Source organism: Oratosquilla oratoria, chromosome 17, assembly GCF_046742065.1.
Source record: "Oratosquilla oratoria isolate Oo_2021 chromosome 17, ASM4674206v1, whole genome shotgun sequence".
NCBI classification, from domain to species: Eukaryota; Metazoa; Arthropoda; class Malacostraca; order Stomatopoda; family Squillidae; genus Oratosquilla; species Oratosquilla oratoria.
In genome coordinates this window covers 519,257-526,756 of record NC_134793.1, presented here as the reverse complement: position 1 = coordinate 526,756, position 7,500 = coordinate 519,257, and positions in this window count along the sequence as shown.

Below are 7,500 nucleotides of genomic sequence, written 5' to 3'. Positions count from 1 at the left end.
AAGTGGCCCATTATGTGTCTATGAATAACACATTCTGAAAATTTGCAGGGGACTGAGGTAATCGAGACAGGCCTATAATTGGATGGGAGGGTTCTGTAACCGGATAGGAAAATTGATGCCACGTTTGACAAGAGCCAGACACGGGGGAGAGATTCGGTTTGAATTGTCTGTGAAAATATAACCTGCAGGACGGTAGCCAATACACCAGCTTTAGCCTTTAGCATCTTGCAGGGTATATCGTCAGGTCCAGTCACTTTAATCGCGTCTACCTCAAAAAGTAGTTTTTCGATTCCTTGGACATTTGTAACTTGGAATTGTTGGGTGTGGTGACGGTGGTATGTCCTGTTGATCTGAAATTGCGTGTTTAGTGTATGTGCTTTTTCATGTGAATGTGTAACCAAGGAGTCATTGTGTAGTAGTGTTGTAATACTGGTAAAGTCTAGTCTGAGTGCTTTGAAAAAGCTGTAAAATTTCTTGGGGTTCTGTCTGTTTTTTGTGAGGAAAGTGATAGTGTAACTAGTTTCGGCATGTCGCATTTCTTTCTGGAATGTTTTCTGTGTGTTTCTGTAGTCATCCCAATGTCGTGTATCGTTGTACCATTTTGCTGCGTTGTGTGCTTTTACTTTGTTTCTGTGTAAGGTCTGTAACTGTCTATTGAACTAGTGTGGTGACCAGTTTCTTTTGTATGTGTTTGTTCATAGCGCCTTGTACTACGTCCTTTAGTCTGATCCAGTTAGTTCCGTTTCGCCGCGTCAGGTTAGGTTAGAATAACTACTTCCAAATATTAATTGGAATTGATAAAAACTAAGTTCTAATAATAATAATAATAATAATAATAATATATATATATATATATATATATATATATATATATATATATATATATATATATATATATATATATATATATATATATATATATACGTGTGTGTGTGTGTGTATGTATGTATGTATGTATGTATGTATGCATGTATGTATGTATGTATGTATGTATGTATGTATGTATGTATGTATGTATGTATGTATGGTAAAAAAAATATAGATACTACAGCTACCATACCAGCGGCAATATGAACCGACCATAGCATATTGTTTACATAGTAATGGCGATGTCGTCACCTCAATTTACCCAGATGTCTTAATACGCTTATACAGTAAGTCCATCACTTCGGCTTTATCTTACATAGGAGATCCAGCAGTTTTCCTAACACGATACATCCAATTTGCCTCCTTCGTCTTCGTTACACTTGGATGCTTATCAGGCTCATCATTCTTTCCACAAGCCTTCCCTGAGGTCGATGATGCCATATTAGATGCACAGTACTCACTGAATCGTCGCTAAAGGCAATAAGTTGTAAAAAAAAAAAAAAAAAAAAAAAAAAAGAGAGACGGAATCCAAGACAATGGGACAAACCATGCCAAACATGGAGACAGAGCAACCGATGACAGACATGCGCACAGCCAAAGCTTGAACTTAGTTACCAACCTCGAAATGGGGAAGCGAATGGTTAGTGGCGCCAGATACAAAATCACCAAATCGAAACACTACAAGAAAAAACTTACTATATATAAACATATGCATATATACAAAGATGTGTCAGAAGTAAACAAACACTACAAAACATCATTTTGTAAATGTTTTCACTTCTAAAAACTTACATTTTGTATTAATCCACATTTTTCCGTTTCGGGTTTCTAGATGGATGACAACTTAATGATGGCACGCACCAAAAGAGCATTGGAATTTTCAGTTTCATAGAGGCCATATCGTGGGTAGATTCGAAGATGGAATTGGCGTAAACTTGCCGAAACCTTGGGGTTCCACTTTCTACGGTTCATAGAATATTTGTCCAACTCACCAGTGATAGAAAAGAATCAGCATCCTCTCCCCAGTTCAATTAGAACCCTCTGACAGGAGCCTTCGTGCTGTCAAGAGAATTGTGGAAAACAATCAGCGTTGCAAGGCTACTGACGTTGCAGAACAACTTGATGTCAGCCTTAGAACAGCTGTAAGGTATTTGCATCAACTTGGCTACTATATGAGATCAGCAAGAAAGAAGCCACTACTTTGACCAGCTAAGATAAGGCGAAGGACAGATTGGGCCAATGAGATGTTGGAGAGGTCATTAAGATTTTGGGAGATTCATATTTTCCGACGAGTCCCCATTTGCCCTATTTTTTAATAGTAGTCGAGTGTGGATCTAGGGATTATGACCAAGAATTTTATCTAAAAATCATTTAGACAAACACCTAAGCAAGATGCTGTAATAATTATTATTTATTTTGTATTATTTGTTGTTGTTTTTTTTATTATTTGTCTGTTTGATTCTCATTTATTATTAGTTATATGTCAATTTATTATTATTTACTATTTACCTGTTTGTTTGTTGTTTGACTGTGCCTATGCATTTATTTATTTTATTTGATACTTACATTATTATAGTTTTTATTTATTTATTATTGTTATTACAATTTTTTCTTTCACATCCAACCTAGATATGGACCAAAAGGTTTCCTGTCGGCATGCTCTGTAATGACTGCAGCCAAAATTATGTTGGTGAGGGGAGCACTTTGAAGTATTGGACGATTTGAGCTAGTGTAGCGTAAGGGCACTATAAACTTTGATAAATAAGTGTACATAGGTTAGAAAGAACGCCTTCCTATCTTCTCTATAAGTCAAATTACAAAACAATGCTAATAATCATAACAGAAAAAATAATAATTTTTTTCATCTATGAAGAATGGGACTCCTTGCCACACAACCAAATAGACCCAAAATTGACTGGAACCAAATAGTTTCCAAAAACTTCCATGGCTAGTCTAGTCACCTGAGGCATACTCGACTGAGTACTTTGATGAAAGAATAAGTATTAATCACCAAAAGTCATTATTTTTGTTCTGTAGTGGTGTTCATATAAAGACAAGGAGAAAGTAGGTAGGTCACAGATGGAACTTTGATTCAATTTCAACTTGGAAAGCTAAGCAATTTAGTTCGTCGGTGAGATTAAAGAAACTAAGACTCCAGGCACAATTAAAGTTGTGAGGCAAATTTGACAACAAACAACACTGATGGCATTATAAGTAATATCAATGGGACGAAATATTCCCATGAAATTAAATAGAACAACCTATGAAACGAAACAAATAATCAGTTTTACAAAAAAAAAATATCGGGAGGTCATCAATGTAGATTCCAGACTCTTTCGAAATACAAAATCTAATTATTAGATAAGGAAGAAATAGCTACAAATAAGAAAGACAACTGGCATATTAGACAAAGGAGACTCAAAGACCCTGCAAGGAAGATGAGTTTAGCCTTGAAGAGCATTCCTTCTGGCTAAACTAAATAATCCCCTTAGGGGAAAGAACGCTTAACATGACTGCAATACAGCAGAGGTACACAGCATTAGTCATTGCTCTTCCATATAAATTTCATTAATATAAGCATGATAACGAACAATTTTGTGTGTTTATGCATGACAAGTAAAAATTTTAAGATACTTCCGCAAATTATAGTAAAATATATGCATTAGTAAAAGAACCCCTCCCTCAAAAAAGAAAAGAAAAAATATTTTCCTGAAATTCAGCTGACCGCGAGCAAGCTCGCAACTCCTACTAGACAACATGAAGGCCTTCGTAAGTGTAGACATATCTTATGTCCTCAGGTTCCTTACCTCAGCAACATCACCCATCTAACAAACTCAGATGCTACACGAGAAAGTGGTTGTGCCCAATATTCGTTTGGACATGTCGAACTGAGATGGCGAATGAAATTCAGACGGAGATGAGAACCACTTAATCTCCTGGTTTTTCGTCCTCTGAAAATGTCCTTTGTGACAAAACGTCAGGATAGTAAACACCTCTTAATTTCGGTTAAGACGTTTACGTGTCTGGCAGTAAGTACCATCGGTGAATCATGGGGTATTGCTGGAATGACTTTATATCAGGTCAGAGACTACTATGAGCTTGAGACTAGGCCGGTTACCAGCATGTGCACCCTTACTTGATGTTGATCCTACTCATAAAATTGTCTCTAAGAGACAACGCTGGATGGAGGAGACAAAGGGGAGGCCCACAATCCAATCGAACCTGTCGAGAGTTGTTTGGAGTGGGAAGGAAGGGTGGCTTTATAGGAGCTAGCTCAGAGAGACCGTGAAGGGGACTGGCGCCGGCGTGTGAGTGAAGCAACACGCTCCCTGGCGTATGCCACCAATTGATGACAATGTTCAAAAGAAAATGTGAACAAAGTACATAGTTACGGAGGCTTTTATACAAAGCTTTACCAATAATTTTGTCTTACTTAGGAGTTTACTTATGAAGACATGTAAAAAATTAAGGGTTAGCTTGTGAACTGTAATTAAACTTCATACAATGTGATAATCTACTCAAGATTCGTTTAAAATGCAGCTTGCTCAATTCATGCATTCTTTCTTAGTTTTTTAATGTCGAATTTGGCATGCATACGGTATGAATACGCGTACAGTCACAAAAAACGTTCATGTTCTGTGGACGTCTTGTATTGCATTGCTAGACTCAAGTAAAAAAGACCAGTCTACTGCTTACTTAATCAAAGTCTGGCTTTCGACGCAAATTAGTTAAAACAAGAACCTAACCGATGCTTTCTTTTGGACTAGGTATTCCTCTTTATGGTTGGTGCAGCCTGCGCAGCTCCCTCTCTGTACACTCCCGAAGTGGCAGCCGCAAGGGCCGAGTTCGAGGCTACTTACACCGCAGCTGCTCTCGCGACAGAACAGAATGTCCTTCCTGAAGTGGTTCATCCAGAAGCGGTGTATCAAGAGTACACTGAAGAGGTAGCCGCCGCTAGGGAGGAGTTTTTGGTCATCTACAACGCCGCCTATCTTGCTGCCTCCGAAGCTATTGCCGAGGTGAAAGAGGCAGTGGCCGAGGACGAAGCTGAAGTAAAAACCGAAGCCCCCGAAGCAGAGGATGAGCTGGAAGCTGCTGTAGAAGAGACCGTCGAAGTCGATGTTGAAACTGTACCCGTTAAGGAGGCCCTGGAAGTCACTGTTGAAGATGCTCCTCTCGAAGAGCCTGAAGAAGTGGAAGAGGTCGTGGAGGTCGCTGCTGAACCTGCTCCTCTTGTGGCTCCCGAACCTGTCACCGACACCGAGGAGGTCGCACTAGCCAAGATGGAGTTCGCTGCCGCCTACGAAGCACCCCTCACTGTCATCGCCGCCAACACTCTTCCCGAAATCATCCATCCAGAGGGCGCTCCTGCTCCCGTCGAGGATACTGCCGAAGTAGCTGAGGCCAAGGCCAAGTTTGCTATTGCCTTCAAGGCTGCCAGCGACGCCGCCGAAGCTGCTGGTGACATCGACTTGGACGGATCTCTCTCTCGGTTCTCCGGATTCACCTCGCCACTGCTCACCAACACTTTCCCATCCGGCGCCTACGGCGTACATGCCCCTGTTATCTACTCTGCTGGAACCGTAGTCCATGCTACCTCTCCTCTCACCTTGCAGGGCTCTCCTCTCCACTTCTCCTACCCTTTTGCTCCATCCTTCGCTTTTGTCGAAGCCAGATTGTCCTTCCCCCTGCCAACTACTCGTTGCGAGATTTTTGTACTGTAAATAGTTTCCCAATAAAAGTCTATCAGCACTTCCGTAAAATACACTTTCCTTTTATAATTTTGTATTATCGGTCTCTGTGCTAAGCCAGGGAAAAATACCTAGCTCTAGGAGGATGGACGTTGGGCACTGTCATTTCTCCTATGTCTATTTCTAGGGCTCTGAAATAACTCGCCGATGGCTTGGCATTTGGTCTACGTATCAAAAACAGGACACCCCTCTAGACAATTTACATTATTGTTATTCACAGAAATGGCGATCTGACACTGTTCTTCTTTTTGTAGAACTTGCACGGTAGAGATAAATTTCCAACATTTCCTTTTGGAGAAATACATTGGTGTTGTTGGCTACAGTGGGGTTATGGAGTAATCTATTTGACGTCGGTTACAGTAAAAATACTGGTATCATTGAAAGCAAATAGTATCAGGGAATATCTAGCGAGGTATGATCTGAATCGGGATTTACAGCATACGTTCACCATGGGTAGGTCATTTGTAACTAATATTTTATCCTTTTACATTAATGTCCCCAAGGCGGCAGATAATAGGTATGATGTTATATACCTTGACTTTAGTAAAGTGTTCAACAAAGTGCCCCACCAGAGAATACTAAATAAAACTGAGGCCATGGTACAGGAGGAAAAGTGTTTGAATGGATTAGAGCATGGATTAGTGACAGAAAACCGCAGGTCTCCATTAGCAGTGCAAACTTTAAATGGAGTAGTGTCATTAGTGGAGTTCCCCAGGGCTCGGTTTTGGATCCCTCGTTGTAAATTATGTATATAAACGACTTGGCAATGGGACTAATAGTGATGTTAGTAACTTTACGAATGACACTGAAAGGGGACGCCATATTAGGTCGGGAGAAGATGCTGAGATATTGCAGCAGGCTTTTAATAAAATGTTTTCATGGTTGGAGAAATGGTAACTGAACCTCAATATTTCAAATTGCACTGCATTAAACGTAAGATTACACAACCCAGATGACAGTTATAGTTTATATAATGCTATATTAAAGAAACAGAATGTAAAAAAGCACTTGGGAGTGTTAGTGATCCCAGACCTTAAATCCAGGAAACAGTTCATTAGTGCCAGGAATAGGGCTAACGGGGCATTAGCACTTATTGCTACGGTAGTTACAAAAGTAATTATTAAAATATCTGATGATAATTGGGCCCATCCTTGACTATGTGGTGCACGTTTGGTCTCCGTCCTATAGAATGGATTCACGAGAATCAGTACAGAAGAGAATGACCAAAACAATAATAAGGCTTAGAAATTTACCATACGAAGACAAGCTTAAGGCACTTTAGATTACACTCCCTTCAAAGAAGATGAGTGTAAAGTGATCTAATAGAAAAATTCAAATGGGTCAAGGGTTCAAGGGTGATGCAAGCAAAGTCATCATATTAAGACAGCAAGGCAAGACTTATAGTAACCGACTTAAATTGGGCAAATTTAGGTTTAAGAGGGAAATGGGCAAGAATTTTTTTAACAACGGAGTGGTTGATAAATGGAATAGACTTAGTAGCCATGTAATAAGCGCTTAAAAAGTTTTGTTTATGAATAGTTTAGATATCTATGGATAGGGATGAGGTGGTAAGTGTTATAGATATACATAGTGTAGGCCTTAGGATCCCTTAGAGTCTCCCCCATTCTTGTGCTCTTATGTTTAATCACAGAAAATTAGGCAACAGTTGATTTACTAGTCATTCTGTTTTTTTTTTTTTTTTTTTCATGCGTGTGCGTGGAATTTATGTTATCCACACTATTGTGCATGCAAACACACATCGAGTCGGAGCCAAGTGCAATCAAGTGAGATTTGTTTCTATTAGAAAAGAGACAGAATATGCCGACGTGAGAACTGATCCATGTGGAAATTAAATTATTAAAGTAAGAAATAAACGAGCTGG